A 26,204-nucleotide genomic window follows, 5' to 3' on the forward strand; every position below is an offset into this window, starting at 1 on the left:
TGACTATGCCAAAGCCTTTGACTGTGTGGATCACAATAAACTGTGGAAAATTCTGAAAGAGATGGGAATACCACACCACCTGATCTGCCTTTTGAGAAATTTGTATGCAGGTCAGGAAGCAACAGTTAGAACTGGACATGGAACAACAGACTGGTTCCAAATAGGAAAAGGAGTACGTCAAGGCTGTATATTGTCACCCTGCTTATTTAACTTATATGCAGAGTACAACATGAGAAACGCTGGGCTGGAAGAAGCACAAGCTGCAATCAAGATTGCCGGGAGAAAAATCAATAACCTCAGATATGCAGATGACACCACCCTTATGGCAGAAAGTGAAGAGGAACTAAAAAACCTCCTGATGAAAGTGAAAGTGGAGAGTGAAAAAGTTGGCTTAAAGCTCAACATTCAGAAAACGAAGATCATGGCATCTGGTCCCATCACTTCATGGGAAATAGATAGGGAAACAGTGGAAATAGTGTCAGACTTTACTTTTTTGGGCTCCAAAATCACTGCAGATGGTGATTGCAGCCATGAAATTAAAAGACGCTTACTCCTTGGAAGGAAAGTTATGACCAACCTAGATAGCATATTCAAAAGCAGAGACATTACTTTGCCAACAAAGGTCCATCTAGTCAAGGCTATGGTTTTTCCTGTGGTCATGTATGGATGTGAAATTTGGACTGTGAAGAAGGCTGAACGCCGAAAAATTGATGCTTTTGAACTGTGGTGTTGGAGAAGACTCTTGAGAGTCCCTTGGACTGCAAGGAGATCCAACCAGTCCATCCTAAAGGAGATCAGCCCTGGGATTTCTTTGGAAGGAATGATGCTAAAGCTGAAACTCCAGTACTTTGGCCACCTTATGCGAAGAGTTGACTCATTGGAAAAGACTCTGATGCTGGGAGGGATTGGGGGCAGGAGGAGAAGGGGACGACAGAGGATGAGATGGCTGGATGGCATCACTGACTTGATGGATGTGAGTCTGGGTGAACTCCAGGAGTTGGTGATGGACAGGGAGGCCTGGCATGCTGTGATTCATGAGGTCGCAAAGAGTCGGACACGACTGAGCGACTGAACTGAACTGAAGTGACCTGAATTCAGTGAGGATAAATTTAAATTCAATTTAAAGATAAGCAGGCTCAATATTAGCCCATGAAAAGGTAAAACTTAACTATACAATATGCCCTTTCTTTATTCTAGTGTTTTTCTGCAATTGTTGCAAATCTGTGATTTGTTATACTTGACCGAGTGGGAGTCCAGCAAGTGACACTGACCTATTAATAGAAACTCAGCTCCTAACAACCAAAAACCAAAGCTCAGGCCTACTTTATTTCTCTACTTGTACCTCAATATCAGTAGTGACCTTTGTCTATCAGACACCCACACTGTGAAGAGCGTCATATTTCTACTGAGATCCCTGTTTGGAGTGTAAAGTTATTTCCAAAAAGTTCATTTATTTAATCCTTCAGCTGTCTAAAAATCTTTATGGGCAACCATTTTTAGCTTGGCCTTTACCCTTTGCTTTCTGCACTCAGCCAGGTCCTTGTTGGAGGCTCCCAAAGGTCTAAGATCAGTAGCAGAAGAAAGTGGAAACTGAATGGCTAATGATATAGAAGTCAGCTGATACAGTTCCATAAAATTACTCTGGGGAGATGCTGGTAGGAGAGATGCCACCGTGTTTTTATTTCTACTATCACAACACAAAATAATTAATGGGTAAAAAATACTTTTTGTTTAATAATTGCTGTTCTTCATTAGTGTGAACCAAGGGCACAGTCTATCTAAGACAATAACATCTGTACCCTGGATTTCATTATCACCAAACTTCACATTTCACACAAAAGCATTGCTAGCACAGCCTTGCAGCTTTAATTAGTTTCTGCCATAGCTGTGAAGGTCAGCCAATTATTGCGTGTGAAATTTCAATATGAAGTGGCTGAATTGAAGACAGCATTGCAACACTGTGGGTTTCTGCAGTGTTATAAATCTAGGATTTGGGAACCATTCTTTAAAACACAAGATAACATAAAATCATCATCAGGTATGTACGGTTTCAAAGCTTACTCGTTAATTTAACATGTACTTTGTGAGAAAAAAGAAAGCACATAAATTCTGATTGCTTTTTAAATTCCCTCTTATGGCATTGTCATTATTCATGACACAGTAGTTAAGGCTGAACCTATGTTTTATGATTAACTTCTTTTAACTCACTTAGAACTCTGCTGGAACATTTGATCTAGGAATAAAACCTGGGTTTACTGAATTTTGCATGATGGCAAGTTAAAAATACACACACACACACACACACACACATCTATTTCTTATAAATATATACATACATATGTGCAAACACCATGTTTGATCCATAAAATTATAGATGCATGTTTATGAACTAGGTCAACTCAACAATGTCATTTTGTTTAAAAACTGTTGAATTTAAAATTGTCTTCTTAGGAATTCAGTTTTATGCTTTTCCTACTAGGATAATAAAAATTTGAGTTGGAAAGAATCTTGATACTTATTCACTCTAGTGTCTCTTATTTCACAGTTGAGGAAATTTGCCCAAGATGGATACAAGATTTACTGAGGACACACAGCTCCTTTACCATAGTTTCAGCAACTAAGCTCCAGCTCCTATACCCTCTCCATGATGCTCCCCACATGTCTGTTTAATCATCATAGAACAATTTAGAAAAGATATGCCATGTGATATGACAATAGTTTGGCCACCTGACATGAAGAGCTAACTCATTGGAAAAGACCCTGATGCTGGGAAAGATTGACAGCAAGAGGAGAAGGGAACAACAGAGGATGAGACGGCTGGATGGCATCACCACATCAATGACATAAGTTTGAGCAAGCTCTGGGAGTTGGTGATGGACAGGAAAACCTGGCATGCTGTAGTCCAATGGGGGTCACAAAGAGTCAGACACAATTGAGTGACTGAGCTGAACTGATGTCTTGTGACATAGAAAAGCTCCAAATTTTGCTTAAAGATTTGTGCTGTTTGTTTTGTTTTGCTTTATACATAGACATACATATGATTTAATCTGAATTTAAGCAAGGGAATATTCATTGAGCCATCCTCCAAACAAAACACCCTGTAAGATATTCCAGGTGGATAGGATGATTAAAATACTCTTGGTTAGTTTACAAACTAACAGGGTAGATGAGATAAAGAGAAGGAGGAAGAGGAGAATGCAGAATTCATGGAAATAGATCAGTCAGATTGCAGGAGGATAAAGACAAGTCAGAGCCAAGGAAGGAGTCCAAAGAATGAGAGAGAAGGCAGAAGTCTGCAGGATACTTCTACCCATTAGATACCAGTAGCAATACCATCCTGTCCCAATCAAAATAAAAATTGTCTCTGAACATTGCCAAGTTGCCCCAGGTGGGAATGAATATTAGCAAATTCCTTTGAAAGCCACTGATCTAGATTCTAGACCATAGTGTATTGTAGATCTTAGAAAACTTCTCAATTCCAAATAGAAAATCTCTTTAAGCCTCACTGAGATGCTGACCCCTTGATCCTTTCCTCACTTTCAAGCTACAAACTGAGATGGCAGTGATGCTGAAAATTTGGCTTCTTTGCACCAAATCAAATCTCAAAGAGAGTTGTGAATGAAGTAGAAAAGTATAGCTCTACTGCTTTACCAGGCAAAGGGGGACACAGTGGGCTTATGTCCTCAAAAACTGTGTGTCCAACACAGGGAAAATTTGATGAGGAGTTTTATAGCAATAGTTCAAGCGTAGGGTTGTTGATAGGATCAGGCATATATGCAGGGATTTCATTCCTTTAATGTGGCCTCAGATGGTCTCCTGATGAGCTGTGATTCTTGACATTATCAACTGTGACATTCTCTGTGGAATGAAAAATACTTCATTGAGTAGTTCATCTTCCATTTGTTGGGGTTTTAGTTTTGCAGAAGTGCTCAAAAAATATTGCTAAGTGTATCTCTTGTGGCAAAACCAGAAGCCTACACCAAGACTGCAGTATTGATTCTTGACTACTCCTCCCTTCTCTCTGCATCCCCTCCCTTCCTTGATTAGGAACCATTTGAATCTGCCCTTTGGAACTCAGGGAAGGACATGGGGGCTGGAACTTCTTCCCTAAAAACAAGAAATGGGGGACCCAGAAAGGCTTTCCAGGATCCCCACAAGGTCCTGCTCAATTTCAGTAGCATCATTCTCAGCAGAAAGGCTTCGGAAGCTAACTGCTGGACTGGGGTCATTTGGTTTAATGACTTGATGACTAATGGGAGGTAGTTAGATTTCAGTGGATTAAGAAATAAGTGAGTGTGATTGAGCAATGAGCAGGCATAGCAACAAATGTGTATTAATCTTCTAAGAAGCTACAAAGTAAAAGAGCAGAAGTGATGTAGTATCTCTGGGAGTTGTCTGGTTAGGCTCCCTTAAGCTCAGGAACTGTTGACATCTGGAGCAAGACAGGTCTTGCTGGTGGGGATAGAGAGGGATGGGAGGTGATGGGAGAGTCTCCTATAATTTCTTTTAGGATGTTTTACAGCATCCTTGGTTTCTACCCACTACATACTAGTGGCACTTATCTCCTCATTTGTGACAACAAAAAGTGTATCAAGGCATTGACAAATGTTCATCGGGGGTTAGGTTTCTCCTGAGGGAGAACTTTTGGTTTTTTGTTTGTTTGTTTTGTTTTTAATTTAAAGTGGAAATATCTAGCCAGTTTTCAGGAACAGAAAAAAATAGAATGGGAAAAACTGAAGATGCGAGTGAAGACAAGGAAACAGAGAGAAGGCCAAAATGTAAAAGAGTAACAAGAAAGAAGACCAAGAGCATTCTAGGGTGGAGAATGGACTTTCCTTCTGAGAAAATAAAGAAAGAGAAGGTCCCTGATGAAGAGACAGCTGATAAGAGCAGTCAAACCAGAGAGTCTTAAGCTTTTAATTAAAGTTATAGGTAGCTTCACATGATGAAAGGATCTGAGAGTGGAGAACTCATTAGAAAGCTTAGAAACAAGCTGCAAGTCACTGTGTAGCTGAGATGGGGAGCATACTTTTAAGCAGAACCAGGGGAAATTATATCTAAGATGCCATTTTTGCATTTTATTCAATTGACCTTTACCTAATTGGGAACAGGAGCAGAGAGTAGGCATTTCTTAGGACTACAAATTATCAAGAGAGAACAAAAGAAGGGCAAGTGGTCAAGGGAAGTGGGGTGATGTAGAAAATTATGTGAGTGAACATGAGTCACAGATAAAGGTAAAAGAAGTAAAGTCAAGAAGAAGGCCACAGATTGGGAAAACAGGGAAGACTCAAGGGATCGTGCATCTCAATGAGGTTAAAGTAGATTTCTCTGTTTTAGAATAGAAAGCTTTTCTAAAATTCCTATCACTCTACAGTCTAGAACCTAGATCAATGGTTCTCAAGAACACTCTTTGTGATCCCGTGGACTAAATGTAGCCTACCAGGCTCCTCTGTCCATGGGATTCTCCAGGCAAGAATACTGGAGTGGGTTGCCATTTCCTTCTCCAGGGGAACTTCCCGACCCAGGGATTGAACCTGGGTCTCCTGCATTGCAGGCAGATGCTAACCTATGAGCCACCAGGGAAGCCACAATCTAGAATCTAGATCAATGGTTCTCAAGTGAACTTGCCACCCCCACCTGGGGGTAACTGGCAATGCCTAGAGACTTTTTATTGTCATGATTAGGACAAGAGGACAGTGATGGCAACTCGTGGGTAAAGGGCAAGGATGCTGCTAAACATTTAAAAAACACTGAGTAGACCCCACAATAAAGAAGTGTCTGGTCCATGATGTTCATAGTGTCTCTGTTGAGAAACTCTGTTCTAGATTAAAACTAAATATCTAGTAAGTTATTTCGTGGAAACTCTTGGGAGATTTTTAAATAAATTTAAACTGCTGAAAGTTTTTTAAAGCCCTATTATACTTAAAGCTTCTTGGAAAGAAAGGCCCTCCAATTGCTTTTATTCATTCATTCATTTTCTATTTAATCCAAAATAAGCCATTGCATTTTATTATGGGGACCATATTAAATACTGAGAAAGAAAATAAGGTAGACAGAGACAGCATTAAGTCAGATAAAAATATCGCTATGGACTGAATTGTGCCCCCTTCAAATTCATATGTTGAAGCCCCAAGGTTAAATGAGGTTATAAGGATGGGACCCCGATCCTATAGGATTAGTGTCCTTATAAGAAAATACACCAAGGAGCTTGCTCTTTCTCTCACTGTCACTCTCCCTCTCTCCATATTACACACAATTCAGATGAGCACACAGAGAGAAGGCAGCCATCTGCAAGCATCTCTTCTCTACAGTAAGAGAAGCCACACCAGAAACCAATCTTGCCATCACCCTGATCTTCGATTTCCAGCCTCCAGAACTGTAAAAAAATAAATATCTGTTGTGGAAGTCACCAGTCTTGGTATTTTGCTATGGCAGCCAAAGCAGACTGAAAATAAGCATATTCTCTTGTTTATTTCTGTTTTATGCCAAAACTTGATCTAAGCAAATGCCAATTTTGCCTTTTGAGCCTTCCTACTCCAACCTAACCCCTTTTCTTACTCTCTAATCTTTCCCTTACCTGTGACAGTTCAGAAAAGAAATTGAACTTTGAAATTATGTAAACCTGATTCTAAATTCTAGCCCCTAACCATAAAAACACTAAAGATTAAGACTTGAGATCTATAAGTTATAATATCTTCATTTATTAAAATGGACATAATTATATTTATTTGCAGGGATGTTATATGACTTAAATGCAAGATCAAGTGAGAATGCCTAATATGGCTTTCACATATGGCAGTCTCTCAGTAGAAAACAGTCTCCATTTTCCTTCTTGGGGTCACAGTTGTATTCAAAGTCTGTTTTCAGTAATTATTCAGTTTGTTCTTTGCAACTATTTCATTAGGCATTTGTCTGAAAAAAGTTTAGAAGTTTTCCCTCTGCAAAGAATCCCCCAAACAAACAAAAAAAAAAATTGAAAATAGGAAAATTTCCATTCTCTAACAATCAAAACTCCAGTGCTGAATTTCTGGCTTCATAACAAGTGGAGGAAGCAACAGTATTCTGAAATAAGAGTACTTGACTAGTATCAAAAATAATAGAAATATGTAGTTTTAATTAAAATATAAAGCCTGTTTATTTCCAGCATATTACATCACTTGGACATTTTTTTGTAGTATCAGATGATACAGGAGTGTATCTACAACCTATATATCTATCAGTTCGTACAATTCACACTCATTATGTACCAAGAATTGTGCTAAACTTGTACACTGATCACTTATTTAATCCTCACAGAAGGCTTTGCTTCACTAGCATGTCTGGCTGAATTATGAAATGAGGGACATGAATATCCCTATCAAATATCCATTTAATATTTATGATGATCCCTTTGTTTGTGTGACAAGTGAAACCGTAGCATGCTGACTCTTCTCACGAGGATAAGCAGAGTTGCAATGACTCCTGAAGGTGCTGCCTAGCATCTGAATGAAAGAATCAGGGCCAGTTTCAGTTGGCAGAAGATTTCCATGAGTTTCACATGAGGAGATTTCTCCAAACCGTGTCTAGAACCATTTTACCCTCACCCTCTTCTGAATATCAACAAAGTAGACAAAGGCTCCTTTCATAAGGAGTTTTTCATACTCAAGTTGTTTAAAAGTCATCTCTCCAGCTCATCAACCATTACCATGGAGAATCCTGCAGTTGGGGAGAGTTGGGGGAGGTGTTTAATGCCTTCCCCTAACAAACAGGAAATATGTCTCTTAGTGCTACATGATCCAGTTGGAAGGACACCTGATCTCTCAATCTGTCCCTCTAGTAGAGATTAAAAAAGAGATCATCAGACTGGAGAATTGAATGACAGGTACCTGTTAGAGCATGCCCTACCTTCTGCCTTCCAGGCTCCAGTTTAGAAACATAAACTTTTCTCCTGTTAGAGGACACAAATTAGAAGTTAAGCTCCACCATAAATGACCCGGCAAGGACCTATCTTGGCTTTCACTAAGACAGTCTATCACCTTCAGCTTTCCAAGGTGTCAGGTCCCATCCTGGCAGAGATTCACAGAATCTTCACCGACTTTGCTGGGCTCATCATTTATTTTCTGAATTCCCTGATACAAGCTGCATGAGGGTAGGGAGCTTGTCTGTCTTTGTCACTGCCATATTACCTCCCCTAGCAACGTGCAAGCACATCATAACCACTCAGGAGATTATTGTTACAAGGAGGAAGTGTGGGAAAGAAGAAGGGTAGAAAGGAGTGAGGAGAGAAAAAGTCATCCTAGACCCTAAGCAACATGGAGAAGCCTAACCAATGTAGTTCTCTAGAATTGCTCTTGGTATCAACTTTCCACACTCAAGTTGGAAGGAATCTCATAAATATTACTGAGCTCAGCCCTCCTTTACTGAGGTTCAGAGTGCTAACTGGTTTACCATGGTCGCACACAAGTTTGTAGCAAAGGTCTCCAGGCCTTCAGTTCAAGAGCCTTTCCCTTATACTGTATGTCCTTTCTGATAAGTGCTTCTGGCCTCTGTGTCAACATTCTCTATGTTTTTAAAAGGCAGAGTGTATTTCATTTATAGCCGAGAAATATGTGATATACTTATTTAGCTATCTAATATACTAGTTTGACCTAATCAGTTTTAGTTAATAACGAAGCATTTCCTGTTTCCAATGTGTATATGCATGGATTTCCATGTGTATGTGTGTATTTTCCTTTTAGTTCAAAGAACAGAGTAAGAGGTCATGTCATAGGGGTCTTTATGCATCAAAGGAGAATGATTTTAAAGGAATTCAAGGATTCTATTTCTCAAGGGTACTCTCTTGTTAAAGAAAATGCTTCTAATGTTTTGGAATTCATACAGCAATGATATTTGATGAAATGTTTTTGAGATTGCAAATCCTGAAATGTGCTGTGTGCACACTGAATATTGTGACTTTGAAGAAATAATCTTTTAATTCTCAAGTTTAATGTCATGCCTGTGAATTAAGAAGTTAGAACAATTGGATTTTCTACAGAGCCAACAAGTAGACAACTGCCATCCTGGGAAAGGAGAGCTGTGAGGCCAAATAAGAAGAAAGACTTCAGTGGTGATGGGGATGCACCTTCAAACATGGACCCAAAGAGCCCACAGGCAGCCCTCTACAACCTGACCTCATCCCTCAGGCATAATGGAGAGCTGCTTCAGGAGTAATTTCTAAAGAGTACAACATTAAGAGTTTCAAGGGTAAAATGATGTTACATTTACATCGTGCTTTTAACTTCTCTAAAGTATACCCCTTCTGGCTGATTAGCATAACACACTTCTCTCCACCACAAAAACTAGAATGAAATATTTTGTGTCTATATTTTTAGAGAAGCAAACTAAGAATGTAGAAGTTAGATTATCTTGGAGCCAAGAGTAGAAGTCTGTTTCCTGGTGACCAGTCCTGTAGTCTTTCTACTTTGCCTCCCTGAGAACTTTTTTGGAGGGAAAACACTTTGACGAGAGGGGAGTGTTATGTTAAAAGAAACAAGCAAAACTAATGGAGAAATGAAAAACTGTACTCTGGTTACCTATTCTTGATTATCTATCGCTGTAAATATGGACAAGGATAGTGGGGAAAATACAGTCCACAAGATCACCATATTAGAAAGATAGAAGGCACTCTCTCTGAAAGCAATTTTAAAAAGCAGCTTAGTTAATATGCCCAGTAATTTTTTAGATGGTAACCCTAAAGGACTGTGGTGTGGTGAAATGGACACAAGCACCAAAGAAGCACAGATCTGGAATAATTGGCCCCCAGGTAATTGAAAGCTGGCTGTCTTGTGATCTGACTAATGAGTTCCTTCTACCAAGCAATAAACTATTTTCTGGAAATCATTTTTCCATCACTTGGAAAAACATCTTTCAAGGATCTCTCTAATACAGTGTTTTAGCCCCTGGGATTCAGTATTTCAAGAAATACCTTAAAGTCAACTAAACCTCTAGAGATTTTTCTGTTTTCACTCAACTCTTGTTTCAGTTCCAATATTTCTAGGAAAACATTGATTGATTTACTGTGGTAAATTATGAGATGTTTTTAACGTTGGATGCAATATATCTGATTTGTGATCTCCAGGCCTCAGATGTTTTATAGCAGAAGCTAAAAATGTGCACCGTAGCCTGGAACAAATAGGCTCACCTGTAAGCCCATAAAAGCCTCCACCTGATATGTTACTTCTTTTCTCACACCTTCTGACTCCAGTTTCCCTGATTCAGTCATGATCCACATCAATAACTGTGATGCATAATTTCAAATGACTGATTTCAGACTAGTCATGAAGCAATCTAAGCATCATGCTGAAAGATACATATGCCCAGGGCTCGATGGAGGCTGATTATACACGATGGCATGCATCGTAAAGACAAAAAGGTATGCTTGATGTGCCTAATAAAAGCAAAAAGTCTAAGTGTCAGAGTTTAATAGTTGCCTATTGGGTTGTCTTTCCTGCCAAACTGTAAGATCTATGAGGTCTGTGTCTGCTCTACTCACCACTGACTCTCTGGTACCCAGCCCTGTGCCCAGCAGATGGAAGGTACATAATACATATTTGTGGAGAGATTAATAAAAGGATGACCAAATGAGTCCTGAAGAGGGAGGAGTACAAGTTCAATTGGAATTATCAAAGTCAAAATCTTATTTCTCAACTGCTTTCCTCTTTCCTTTTTAGTCTTATTTGCAAATTTGTTAAATTCAGTGCCAGTTTTCATACAGTTGAGCTGAACTGCACCATTATCAACTGTTGCCTGTTGACTCTTTTTCTGAAGACAGTTAAGTCCCAGGCTTAAGTTCCATATGGATCAGTTATCACCCTTCTGCTCTATGGCCAGAGACCCAAATTATAACTGGTAAGCCAACGCCTCACAGTCTGCAAAGGAAAAGCACTTTTTACTACCCAATCTTAAACATCCCTGTCACAATTTGAATCCACTTCTATTCTGCCCTGAATGCATTTAGAAGACAACTGTCCAATAACTTTCATACCCCATTCTTCATTTCTCTCTGAAGAATCAGTTAGCATTTGCTATATAATAACAAACCACCATCCTTCTTGGCTTAAAAAAAAATCATTCTAAATAAATGATTCTCATGATGGCTTAAAAACCAATCATTCTAAATAGGTGATTCTCATGATTCTGTGTATTATCAGTTTAGGCTGAGCTCAGCTAGGTGGTTCTTCTGAACTGATTTGGGCTTACTTATTCTTGATAGGGCTTGTGTACATATCTGGGGAACTCAGAGGGATGTCCGGTATCTCTCTTTGCAAAGTCTCTCATTCTTTGGGAGGCTAAGCTAGCCTTGTACATATGGTAGCAGAGGAAAACAGGAGCTGTGAAGCCTCTGAATGTTGGTTCAGAACCCTTATATATTTCTCCACATTCTATTGGTCAAAGCAAGTCATCAGGCCAGCCCAGATGTAAAAAGTAAGGAAATAGATTTCCCTTCTTGATGGGAGGTAATTTAACCACTTATGCGATCTACTAACGGAGAAGGCAATGGCAACCCACTCTAGTACTCTTGCCTGGAAAATCCCATGGACGGAGGAGCCTGGTAGGCTGCAGTCCATGGGGTCACTAAGAGTCAGAGACGACTGAGCGACTTCCCTTTCACTTTTCACTTTCATGCATTGGAGAAGGAAATGGCAACCCACTCCAGTGTTCTTGCCTGGAGAATCCCAGGGACGGGGGAGCCTGGTGGGCTGCCGTCTATGGGGTCACACAGAGTCGGACATGGCTGAAGCAACTTAGCAGCATGTGATCTACTAAACCATTCTAGACTCATTTCCATTTCTTTAGCCTCATTTTTCTCCCAAAATAAGTCCTTTTTCTGTTTATCTTGGAGCCAATCTACACACTCCATGTGCATCTTACCTATTCTCTCATTCATTTATTCAATATGTTTAAAATATATACTTATTGAGCATCTACTACACATCAAGATCTATACTAGGCTCAGGGTTCTCCAAAGTATGGCTCTTGCCTTTAAGGAGCTTAAATCTAGAGGATCAAGCAAATAACAAAGAACTTAGGTAGTGAAGAACAGAATACCATATCTTAGGAACCCCAGGAGCAGGAGGCAGGGTCATTAAATTCAAGTCCTGAATGGTGAGCTAGAAAAGATTCCTGGGAAACGGGGTTCCTGAATGAGCAATAGTCTTTTTACATCAGTGCTACTCAAAGTATGGCCTGTGGACTAGTGGCAGTCTTCAAACTTCAAACTGCTTACGACATGAAAAAAGATATAAGAGTATGATAAGATATAAGAGGTAAGATTTGAGATAAGAATAAGAGTTTGGGAATTTTTATGGTAATTTAATATTGCTGTGAAGTCCAAGTATGTGATTTTGAAAATACACCAGTATTCTACATATTAGAATTTATTTTTAAAATAAAATAAAAGAAGATACTTTATATCAGACAGTCTAAGAAGGGGAAAAAAGAGTGGAAGATTGTCCCAGGAGTATGTATGGTAGACTGAATAATGCCCTCACAAAAGAGAGCTAGGTCCTAAACCCAACAACCTGTCAATGTTACATAGAAACAGGGCTGTTGCAGGTATGATTAAGTTAAGGATCTTGAGATGGGATGATTACCCTGGATTATCTGGGTGGGTGCTAAAAGCTAAATGTACTAAATCACAAATGTCCTTTTAAAAGGGAACCAGGGGAAGAGGAGAAGGCAATGTGACCACAGAGGCAGAGACTGGAGGGATGTTGTCACAAGCCAAGGAATACCGGCAATCACCAAAATTTGGAGGAGGCCTGGAACAGATTCTCCCCTAGAGCCTCAAGAAAGAGTGTAAACCTGCTGACCCTTGATTTCAGATGTCTGGCCTCCAGACTTGTGAGAGAATACATTTCTGCTGTTTAAGCCACCAAGTGTGTGGTCATTTGTTACAACATCTATAGGAAATGAATACATGCTTGAAGGCAAAGAGGCATGAAGCAACAGAAGAGATTCAGAGATCTATAAGGAGCTAGAAAATAACTGCAGGAAAAGGCATATGTAGGGAGAAGTCATAGAGAAAGAGAAAGAGGAAGGCAGAGACTGTGGAGACCAAGGACCCCAACTTCATCCCATATTGATATTCAAAGAATTAACAAGAAAGACTTGAGAAACCACTTCCCATTTGGCAAAGTGTGGTTGTTTTCTAAATGGATTAAATACAGAGGAATATTGTTCTTTGAACTTAATGCAGGGGAAAAAAAAAGAGTAGACCTTGCATAAGTCTATAAATTCAAAATTTGTTGCAGTAATTTATGTGTACCCTAAGCTCAGCTTTCTCAGGAGAGAAGAGCTAGCCAAATTTGGTGAGAAAAGTAAGGAATTCAGATTATTTATCTGGTTCATTAGGAGTGGATGCTATAAACAAGCTACTGAGCTAGTAAAAACAAATCTTCCAGTGTGTTTAGCCTGAAACACACATGCATACATGTTCGCACACAGACACATCACCAAAGCAGCCTACCACACTAACCCAAAGGAAAAGGAAAAATCATTAAGCAAAGAGCAGGGAGAGACTAAGGACTGACAATTGCTAGTGACATGTTTACTAAATATGCTTTTAAACATTAAACATAACATTGGAAAGCAGAGGAGCCAAATGGTTGGAGAAGCCCACTGATTACAATTCAGGTTAAGTCTGATCTGCTTTCTCGGTGCTTGACTTCACAATCGGAGCTCAGCCAAACAAATCTGCATCTCCGGAGTCTCCAGGCAACTCCCAACTTGGCATTTCTGACTCAGGCGAGCTAGCCAGAAAACCCCTCCAAAGAGAGGAAACCATTGGCCAGACTCACTCCATCAACATCCAGACATCGTAGTTAATTACAAACACACAGGACCAACCTGACAGCCAGCTCTACGAGTAGCAGACACCAGCCTTCCCCCGGGAACTGGCTTGGCTCCAGCGAGTACTCCTAATGACAAGAACCCTTTTAAGCAAGACACTCCAAAGGCTCACAAGATTGCAACAGGTTTTGTATTGCCATGTAAAGACATTCCCCATCACTACTGCTTCATCTGAAATTATGGCTTCTATTCAGGGATAGTGAATGGAAATGCCTGGCAATAAGATTACCTCCAACATTAAAAAAATACAAATGAGTTCCGAACCACATCTCTACTTTCCATCCTGTCTGCCACTAAACTCTTAGACGGGAGCCTAGGAAAAACCCCAGAAAGGAAATTGGTAAAACCCTTGACCCATGACTCAGGTGTGTGGGAGGAAATAGTTTGACTCTGAACTCTATGTCTCCCTGCGCCCCCACCCCCCGCTTTCTTTTGATATTTTCCAACAAGAAGCTATTCAACAGGAAGACTGGAAATTTGGCCACAAATGTCAAGATCTAGGCAATGACATAGTCAAATGCTTTTATAGAGAACCCATTTGTACTTGACATTAATTGGGGTTGTCTGCTGGAAGGCCAGACTTCTTGGAAAAGTTGGGACCAGAAGTACAGCGTGCTATGCAACCGGATACCGATTGACTAAAGCAACTTGAGAAATGCACCCTACTTCACCTCTATCCATTGATGTGATGCTGGCACTTGTACTTGTGACAGGAAAGTCATTTTGACTGATAAGTGGCGGGGTTAATCACATTACTCCAAGAGTCTACTGGAGAGTGAGTGACACACCAACAGCTAGAACTTGGCCAAACTCACTTAACGCAGCTGAGTCAAAGTATTAAGCCAACAGCCTATGTGAAGTTTTTACATCCTTAAGACAATTCTACTAGTGTGTGGCTACCAACACAACATGCAGCTTGGCTCTTAGGAAGAGTTTATTAAAGCCAATTTTTTTTCCCTCACTTTAGCACATTTGCTTTGCGTCACTCCGGCAACTTATTGTGCATTCAACTAGGTAAGCGCTAAATACTTTAATCCTGGTGAAATGGTGGAGAAGTTTTCTAAATCTTTCTTCATCAGACAGAACCACATGCAGATTTCTAAGTTCCCTTTTCAGATGAAGAAATGTGTGTTTCTGTATAAAAGAAAGATGCTTTATCCAGAAACCACGACACCATCACATTCCAGTAATACTTGGTGTGTCTGACTTGGAAAGATTTCTCAAGTAACATTTTCCCTTTTGTATTCCATTGTCCTTTTACATGCTGCCTCTGTGAAGCTTAGATCCTTAAACTGTGCACATTTGTCATGCATAACCCTTTCCCCTAAGCATTCCAAAGGTTTGTGGCAGAATATCAAGTCCTCCTTCCCAGGTCTTCACTAGTCCAGGAGGAAATCTGTGCCCAGAAAGAGAATAGTCCTAATAGAATGACCTTTACTGAGGCTTGACATCTGCTACCTTGTAAGCTTCTTACACACTCAGCCTAATCCACCTGGAGGCTTTTCTGCTTGATGGAAGGTGATAAAAAAGCTGTTAGGCTGGAAGCCTTGTCTTAGATTCAAAGCATGTAGGCTGCTTGAGATTCTGAGGCTTAGGACAGACAGAGGGGAAAATATTTCTTAGTTCAGGTGCAATTCTCAAGATGCTTATTAGGATGAACTCTAGTCTAAGAACAACTTTATTGGTATGAAAGTCAAGGCAAGGCTTCCTAATAGGAAGGAGGCTCCCAGCTTCCCAGCATTTCACAGGAGCTAATGTAATGGTGATCATAAAACTTGCCTCGCCGACAAGAACCGTGAAGCCCAACTCTAGAAATTTACAATCCACAGAGGATCAACAGCTTGTATTCTGGATATCTGAAAGGTGAATGCTCTCAAACACCTAACCGTCCGTGGTGATGAAAACCTGGACACCCAGGGTTGTAAATAATCCAGTCTGTTTCTTACAGCAACTAAAGCTAAGGCCTACATTCCAAATTGAACTGGCTCCTTGATTTATACCCTCGGCCAAGAGAAGAAAACTAAGAGACAGAGCTTCTGAGAATAACAGAGGCGCGTCTCCCAGGAGAGAGGGAGACTTTGAGATAACTTACTGATGAGAGGCTCCCCTGAGTAATATGGTCATTGTTTCTCAGAATCTCAAAGTGAAATGAAAATTTGAACTATTTTGAAAGAATTTTTAAAAGGTGAAAATATTATTGTATTAAGAAAGGATTCTTTTCCCCCAAAGTAAGAGGTAAGATTCCTAATGTTCAGCAAACTCATTCTGAAGGGGTATTATTTATAACCTTCGTGAAAGAAAAGCCTGTTTCATTTTAATAAACTTTTGGTTTTGAAGAATTTAGTACATTGGAAAGTATTTGTCCTTTGACAAACTATTTCCATTTTTAATTACTTATATATTCTTGATTCGATAACAGAAATATTTTATGTGTATAAATATATATATATTTATATACATAATTATACATAATTATATACATAATATATATATTTATACACATAAAATCTCACCAGTGACTTTACAGCTGGTATAAGTGGGTCACATCATTGTTGACATCATCAATTCAGTGCCTTTTGATATTTACACATATGTGAATCTTAGAACACTTGAGAAAACTTGTCCTTCATGGACAGGATTGAGCAGTCTACATAATTTCCTCACAATAATAATAAAATCTCCATTAGTTGTCACTGCAGATAGAGAATTATTTCAGCCTCATTTCATAGAAGAATAAAATGTGAGAAGAAGACTTACACAAGGTCACACAGCTAGTAAAGACTGAAACTGGTACTCCAGATTCCTAATCTTGTGCTGTCTCTGGCACAACACTATCTTTTCTCTGAACCTTAAAAGGACCACATTTTTAAAAAGCTAATAATATCTATAAATGTCATTATGGGTAAGTGATTTACATCATCCAATTTCTATCCTTCCTGAAAGAGATGTCTGTAGTTGCCAGGAGCTGAAACAGTTGTCTTGCTACCCACCTAGCAGTAACATCACTCCCCTGAGTTGCTAAGTTCAGACATATTAGAGAAAGTGAAGGAAGGCAGAATTACACTGATTTTACATCTCCCAGTTGAGATGATGCTACAGAGAACCACTTGAGGAGTTGAACAAATTGAACAAGCATAGTTTCAATTAATTTCAAAGAATGAAAATGTATATTTCTTTTTAAAAAAAGATAAAATCAAATGGCGCAAAATAAAGATCCTATTCTAAGATGTGCTCAGCTTGATATTTATCTGATGAATTTTAATATTCAATATACAAAATAATTTGAGAGATCTAAGCATGTGCAGCCATGAAATTAAAAGATGCTTGCTCCTTGGAAGAAAAGCCATGACAAACCTAGACAGCATATTAAAAAGCAGAGACATTACTTTGCCAACAAAGGTCCATCTAGTCAAAGCTTTGGTTTTTCCAGTAGTCATTTATGTGTATGAGAGATGGACTACAAAGAAAGCTGAGTGCCGAAGAATTGACGCTTTTGAACTGTGGTGTTGGAGAAGGCTCTTGAGAGTCCCTTGGACTGCACGGAGATCAAACTAGTCAATCCTAAAGGAAATCAACCCTGAATATTCATTGGAAGGACTGATGCCAAAGCTCCAATACTTTGGCCACCTGATGCAAAGAGCCGACTCATTAGAAAAGACCCTGATGCTGGGAAAGATTGAAGGTAGGAGAAGGGGATGACAGAGGATGAGATGATTGAATGGCATCACTGACTCAATGGACATGAGTTTGAGCCAGTTCCGGGAGATGGTGAAGGACAGGAAAGCCTGGCGTGCTGCAGCCCATGAGGTCACAAAGAGTTGGACAAAACTGAGTGACTAAACAACAAGCAAGGAAACAATCCTTGTCCTGGCAAAATCCACAGGTAAGACACCTAAGCAAATGGAACTATTTAAAACATACACATAATGCATATAATGTTTGGTAATTTGCATGTAGTACAAAATGATGGTGGTGCCGGTTTAGTCGCTAACTCATGTTCAACTCTCTTCTACGGTATGGACTGTAGCCCACCAGACTCCTCTGTCCATGAGATTTCCCAGGTAAGAATAGTGGAGTGGGTATCCTAATAGCTTTGGCTAACCTCCTTCCAGGCTTACCACATGCTCAGCCTTGTGTGAAGTGGGCATGATCTCATTTCATTTTCACAACATCCTTATCAGGAAAGAGCTAGCATCATCTCCAGTTATAAAGAAACTGAGGTTCCCTGAAGTTCAGTGTTTGTTCAAGATCCCTAAGGTATGAAGAAGCAAGGCTGGGAATTGAAAACTCCATATTTTCTCACTGCCTTCTCTTTGCATTTTGACTAATACCCTATCCATATATACCAATTTGAGGAAGAAAATAAATTGAGTTTATTTTTTAAAGTTATTTTTCAAACAATTGGCTAGCAGTGGGTTATGTACCTAGTTTTAACCTTGCTGACAAAAAAGGGATGCTTACCCATGATCAGAAAAGCCAACCCCGATAATAGGGTATGACATGCCTCTCTCCCCCCTTCCCCTAGACCTTGCCTCTCAGCTCTAACTCCACTTGCCTCCCCTTGGAACCAGACCAAAGGTGTCATGGGTGTGGTCTGAGGTATTAGATCCTGAGGTGGAGTGGACCCAGCAGAAAAAGAGGGTGACGATACTGTGAAGAAGCAGACAAGGTGTCAAACATCTACATAACTATCCCATCTCCAGCACCCAGGACAAATTTTGCTGCCTTTCCCAAAATGAGCTTTCTCCTCTCACCTTACTTTTCTTATCTGTACCTTATCTAAATGCAGATAACATTCACCTTAATCCTTTCCTCTTTCAATCATTCATTTGTGTCCATTGAGTTTCTAGCACCATGCTAGGTGTGAAGGATATGAAAGTGAATGAGATGATGATCCCAGTTGTCAGAGACTTTGCAGCCCAGGGAGAGTGATAGATGACAAGAGAGAGTCCACTATAGGGAGCAATGGAGAAGGAATGAAGCAGAGAGGACCCAGGAAACCTGGAGGAAAGGCAGCAACCCAGCCTGGGTGGGGTGGGTGGGTTGGAGAAGACCCAGAGCAAGTGGTTCATGAGTTGATTTGAGTTCTGCGTTAGTGGAGAAAAGGAGGTAAGTGGGAAGACTGAGTTGGGGGCAGAGTGAATCTCAAGATCTAGAAATAGCTCTTGTGGCCTAGAGGTGTGTGTAAGTCTAGTGATTCATCATATGCAGTCTAAGTAAAAGGGCCAACATGAAGTAGCTATTTTAATCCCCCAGACACTGATAAAATAAAGAGGTTAGAGATTAAATGAGAGAAGCTTCATGCCAACCTTCCCTTCCACACTTGGACTTGGATTAAGTCCATCCATTCTCTACTGTGGATATGGCCACTCAGCTGTGAGCAGCACTGGATTAAGAAAGCAATGCTTTGGGGTCCAAGTTCCAAACTTTGAAACGGAGCAGAGGTGCCAGTTGATCAGGTTTGATATGCCTCTGCTTCCTTTTCCAAGTCTTTGCCTTCACAGGGGACACATTTTCTCATGAAAGAGCAAAGAAGCCACATAAATTCAAAAGAAGTTTATGCTTTCCAACCAACACAAGCTTGTCCTCTACCACATGGAACAGCAATAAAACAGCTCTAGCAAATATGATATACTAAAGGCTTCCTCTGGGCCAGGACACCATCAGCTCCCACCTGGACCATTCAGTGGCCTCCTAACAGAACTATCTGTCTTCTCTCTCTGGCCCACTTTGATGTTTTCTCCATACAGGAGCTGGGGTGACCTTTGTTAAATTGATTTACACAATTGATTCTCTCTCTATCCCCATCCCCCAACTTCACACATACAAGCCCGCATGTACTGTGTTTCAGTGGCTTTCCATTGTACTTGGGATGAAATAAAACTCCTTCATTTGACCCACAGTGTCCTTGCATGGCCTGCTTCCCCTCTCTCTCCTTTTCTCACACTACACACCTTCAAATTCTACTCAAAAATAGGAGCCTTCTTTCATTTCCTTGAGCTTACAATGCTCACTTAAGCTTTTACCTCTGCTGGACCATTGTTCTCATTCTTCTCCATCTAGTTAACTTCTTAAGATTCTTCAACTGGTAACTCATTTATCGCCTCCTCAAGGAAACCTTCTGAGTCACCTGAACAAGGTCAAAGTCTCATACTATAACCTTTCCAAACAGTGTGCATCTTCATCCACTAACAAAAAAACAGGGTTTTTGCATTTATTGGATGAGCATCTGATCAGTGCTTGTCATTATCCAGTAAAAGAGATGTGACAATGGGCACACAGAACCTCGGAGCAGAGGGTCCACTGGGGCTGCCAGCAGAAGCAGCTGAACTGATACAACATCAGAATGTCCTATTAAAGTTTCTACTAAAGTGCTGGGTCAGGGTTCACAAGCTGCAGGGTCAGGGTACTCTTCTCCAGGATGAAGTGAATGCAAAAAACTGCACATGATAAATAGTGCTGTGGCCCAATAGCTGAAATAAACAGGTCCATGATCTCCCAGGGACTCACCTGTTGAATTTGTATGTTCCATTGAGATCACGTAAGGTTCTGTTGAATAAGAGGCACTGGGTCTCAGCAGGGGTGAAGTGGTAATTTGAGAAATGTTTTCATGTAGGGACACAGTAAGGAGTTTTTCAAACTTAAGCTTGGATTACTGCTTGGTCATATTGGGCTCCTCAGACCAGTGATCCAGAGAGCAACAAAAGGGCAAAGGTCATTGATCAGATTCCTTGTGAGGAGCTGGAGTGCTGCTCCATAATGTGGGCAGTAAGGAGTGTGTATGGAGTTTGCAAGATACCCAGGACACCTCTAGCTGCCATCACGACTGGGACAGGAATGAAAGGGCAATTGTAGCAACCACAACCTGACAAAGATAAAGTGACCAAAGACTGGACCCCTCAAAGAGGAAGGCACGACACCTCCAACAAGCTAACTAACCTCCTGACTGAGAGCAGAGAAAACCTAGAGTGAGCAGGGGAGGAGGGGGCTAATGAGTATCATTCATGAGCTGGGACCAGCAGCAGAGGGGACTATCTTCTAAAGTTTTCTAAAACGTCAGGCACAGAGTGGACTTCCTCAGTAGAACTGTCCCTGAGCGGGATCAACTCACCTCTGGTTTTAGCTGCAGCTGTGATGAGCCCTTACCTCCATGCACATGGGCAGTGTTCCACCTCAAGTCTCCATCAGAATCCTCTCACTTTTCTGCCTCTAGAAGTTTTTCTAAGTCAAAGTACCTCCATCAATCTGAATTTTGATACAGAGTTTACTTACAAGCTGCTTTGTTTATTTTTTAAAATGGTATGCTTTTAAATGATATGGCTTCCCTGATGGCTCAGCAGGTAAAGAGCCCGCCTGCAGTGCAGGAGACTCAGGAGATGTGGATTCAATCCTTGGGTCAGGAAGATCCCCTGGAGGAGGAAATGGCAACCCACTCCAGTATTCTTGCCTAGTGAATCCCATGGACAAAGGAGCCTGGTAGGCTACTGTCCCTGGGGTCACAAGAGTCAGTCATGACTTAGCGACTAAACTACTACCACTATGCTTTTATATGATCCTACAATCCCACTCCTGGGCATCCATCGAGAGAAAACCATAATTTGAAAAGATGCATGCACTCCAATGTTCACTGCAGCACTATTTATAATAACCAAGGCATAGAAACAGCCTAAGTGTCCATAGACAGATGAATGGATAAAGAGGTGGTATATACAATGGAATATTACTCAGTCCTAAAAAAAGAATGAAATAATGTCATTTGCAGCAACATAGATGGACCTAGAAATTATCATACAAAGTGAAGTAAGTCAGAGTAAGTCATGAAGTAAGTCATGTGATATCAGTTTTATGTGGAATCTAAAAAAAAAAAAAAGGATACAAATGAACTTATTTACAAAACAGAAATAGACTCAGGAATATGAAACAAACTTAGGGTTAGCATAGCTCAGACAGTAAACTTATGGTTAGTAATAGCTCAGATGGTAAAGCATCCGCCTGCAGTGCAAGAGACCCAAGTTTGATCCCTAGGTCAGGAAGATCCCCTGGAGAAGGAAATGGCAACCCACTCCAGTATCCTTGACTGGAAAATTCCATGGACAGAGGAGTGTGGCAGGCTCTAGTCCATGGGGTTGCAAAGAGTTGGACACGACTGAGCAACTAACACACACACATGGTTACCAAAGGGAAGGGGCACACGCAATAAGTAGAAGTGAAGTTCAGGGGTAAAACATATATCTACTATATATAGAATAGATAACTAACAGGGACCTACCATAGAGCATAGGAAACTATACCCAATATCTTGTAATAACTTAGAAAGGAAGAGAACATAAAAAAAGAGGACACACACACACACATATATATAGAACTGAATCACTTTACACCTGAAATGAACAAAAACATTTTAAGTCAACTATATTTCAATAAATTTTTTAAATGATATGCTTTTAACTGAAATAATAATAAGCATGTTTCACAATTGTAATTTTTTCCTTCTTCTTTTGTACACATTTCTGTCATGTCATTGAAGGGAGGAATAATGGTCAAAGATTTATAGCTTAACTATGGGTTACTGACATCCCTGTTTTAAAAATTTGACTAAAAAGAGGTCCTGCTGGCAACCAGCTTTATACACATTTATTTGCACCTTGACAAACAAATATGTTGAGATAAAATATAAAGTGTCTGCAGGCTAGGTTGTTTCTGAATACTCCAAAATCTTAGAGATGTATATTAGTATTGTAAATACACTTTGAAAACAACTGGGGTAATCATGTTTGGTCTAGATCTGTGCTGACTAGTATGATGGCCACTAGCTAGTCTAAACTGAGGTGTATTGTACACATTGGATTTCAAAGAAATAACAGGAAAAAAAGAATCTAAAATATTTCAGTAATTGTTTGTATGATTACATGTTGAAGCTGTATTCTGGATATATCAGGTGAAATAAAATGTATTATTAAAATCATTTTCACTGTCTTCTTACTTTTTTAATGTGGCTACTAGAAAATTTTTAGTTATCTATATGGCTCATATCACATTTCACTTGGACAATGCTGGTCTGGAGCTTTGCAAGCCAACTCCATCCTAGTAAAGAAAATTAAAAAAAAAATTCTATCTGAAAGGAAGCACAATCAGATAAGAAAAATTGTTATAAACTTACAAAAAGTGTACCATTATCCCAGACTTCTGATGACATTCCACTGATGTCATACCTTAAGTACCAAAGAAAGGATATCCCAATAAGTCAGCATCTGCTTATTAAACATTAGGACTAAACATTTACTACTCTTCCTTTCAAAATAGTCCAACAAAGTTAGTACAGTCCCTCCCTGACCTCATATACTTACATCTCCAAAGGGAACATGACTTTAAAAATATCTGTTGATCTAGCAAAAATATCGAGACTACCTTGCAAATAGTTGAGTTCACCAAGAATTTACTTCAAGTAATACCACATGACATAATTTGATCTCTTTTATCTAGCAAGGATGAAAAGATCAGTCAAAGGAGACATGACAAAACCATGGAGCACAGCAGAGAAAGCCAGGAGCGGCCCAGGGAAGAGCAGTTCATTCATATCAACACACCAAGCCAAGGGGAAAGGAGTGAGGATGGTCCCTGAGGCATGAAGTCCTCCTCCTGATGCCCTGATCTAGGTTCAAAGTACCTCTATCCAGACCTCGTCCTGAGCATAACAACTTGGGAGACCAGTTGTCTTGTCTGTGAAATTGCCATTAAACCATGAGTAATTTGGCACTATTTTCTGCATGATTCGTCTTCTCTGAAAATGAGCAGACTCAGGCTTGTGAAAATGGAAATTGATTTACTTTCTATTCTTCTTGAGCTCATCTATTTCAGGTCTGATTCTTCTGGGATGTGCTAGGGCACCAACTGCTTTCAGGTTGTGGAAATATCTTTTAATAAAACAAATGAAGGAGACTTGGAATGAGAATGTGCTTGGCTGATTGGATTCCCAACTGGCTACACATCTCTCACTAAGTAGGAAGAATCAAGCCATTATCCCCTTGGCTGAGCTGGATCCACTCCACTCCATATTTCTTGCCTGTTTAAGATAGGGTATAAAATTTTTAATATTTCTGTAAACAATATTAAGCAGAAATGGCACAATTAGATGCTAAATCTCAACGATGATTGTTCAAAGGTGAATTCGAGTTCTGGCCCACTTTTAGGGAAATGCAATTAATAGTACATTTCTACTGGCAAGCCAGCACCACAGGCTAACCATTGGATTTCACAATAAAGTACCATTGTGATCCACCAAAGCAATACTATCCTTTTAGGTGCTGGATTAGAATCCAGGCGAGTCCACAATATAGTCTTTACACATCATCAACTTCCACACAGGACATAAATTGCACTAATATAGTAATACACTGAAATCTCAGACCAACTGTTTGTCATCGGATTAGAATGTGATGACACAAAATAAAGATGTGAGATGGGATCTGTGCTGAGGTCTAAATTCACATTGGAAGCCTGGAAAGAAAAGACTGTTTATAAAATTATAGCCCGGGAATTGCTGCCAAAGTCAGCCTTTGGTGCAGCTGTAAGTCGGATGGAATCCACCTCCCTGACATCAGACCCACCCACTGAAATGCTGCTTCTCGGCCTAGAGCTTCCCCCAGTGGAAACTCCATGTCATGTTACAAAGCAGGTGCTGTCGTGCCAGGGCTGTTGGCTTCTTTGGATCTTTATGGCAGGTTGGTTACTTACCCTTCTTCCCCCCAGCAAAAGGAAGGCCATCAGTGCGCTTGTGGGTTTAGAATCCATATTTGTTACACCTGGCTTTTGAGTTTGGTTCAAAACTGCAAAGTCTTGAGTCCTACTCTCTAAGACTTCCACTTCTGATGATGAGGTACCTGTTCTGTTTTTTCTTTTCTCCTTTTTTAAAATTCTTCTTCAACTGCCTCCTTCTACATCTTCTATGCCCAAGAAATGATGACACCCCTAATACAGATTCCACTTCCGCAGGCATCTTGCTATATATTTTACCAAACCCAGGAAAACATTTTTGTTTCCTATCATTGAGAAACATTTGGGCTATCTATAAAGATGACACAGATTAAGTGTCATTGTAGGTTTGTCAAAACTAGAAACAAAACAAAATTTCATATAATCAGAAGTCTCCAGATGAGTATTTAAAGGTTTTAAAGATATAATGTTTGGAGTTATGATCACAATATAAAAATATTTAAATACGTTTCAACTCGTTTGAGGGCAGCAGTCTGGTGGGTCTGGTACACATAGGGTTAAGCTAAGCCTGGGCTTACTCCTTTAATATATGTCATATAAATTGCTCCTCATAAACCAAAGTTAAGCAGGAGGGCTAGAGAATAATTCAATTCTATAAGTAAGAAAATTGATGTTTAGAGATGTAAAGTGACTTGCCCAAAGTTATTAACACCTCCTAAGCAACAGAGTTTAAATGACTAGAATTCAAGCCTGCTGATTCTTAATCCAAAGTTCTATCTCCAAAATGTCATTTGAAGAGTTAGGTTTGGTAACTGAGTTGCAATGAAAGAAATCCATGGATTCAGGGCCACGGATTAAAATCAACTTATCTTTCTGCCTCTCAGCTATGACTGAACTATATATGAAATTGCCTTTCTTATCTCAACTACATCTTTGCTGCTACTGCTGCTAAGTCGCTTCAGTCGTGTCCGACTCTGTGCGACCCCATAGACGGCAGCCCACAAGGCTCCCCCATCCCTGGGATTCTCCAGGCAAGAACACTGGAGTGGGTTGCCATTTCCTTCTCCAATGCATGAAAGTGAAAAGTCAAAGTGAAGTCGCTCAGTCGTATCTGACTCAGCGACCCCATGGACTGCAGCCTACCAGGCTCTTCCGTCCAAGGGATTTTCTAGGCAAGAGTACTGGACTACATCTTTAGAAGTTGATAAGTATGCTTTTTCCATATTCTGTAAACTCTCCTACCTGCAATAGGCAGTAAACAGTGGATAATTATGAACCAGTTTGCTAATATTTATTTGCAATTATTTCTTGAGCACTTGCTAAGTGCCAGGTCCTCTGCTAGCTTAAGAACTATTAGATAAAATTGCATACTTTATATTGAAGCATCACCTAGATGCTTTAAAATGAACTGATCATCTAGCTGCCAAAGCTTATTTTTGTAATTAACTCTTGGTTTTCAGGCTCAGTGGAAGGACATAATGAACGTTTAGAGGTACCAGTATTTATGTGAAGAGTGGGGTATTCAGACGAGGGCTCTTTTATGATATGTTATGGGGTAGAAAAACCCGAATCAGAAGGGGGAAAAAACATGGTAGATGCTAAGGAGATGGCTTCAGATGACA

Source organism: Bubalus kerabau, chromosome 11, assembly GCF_029407905.1.
Source record: "Bubalus kerabau isolate K-KA32 ecotype Philippines breed swamp buffalo chromosome 11, PCC_UOA_SB_1v2, whole genome shotgun sequence".
NCBI classification, from domain to species: domain Eukaryota; kingdom Metazoa; phylum Chordata; class Mammalia; order Artiodactyla; family Bovidae; genus Bubalus; species Bubalus kerabau.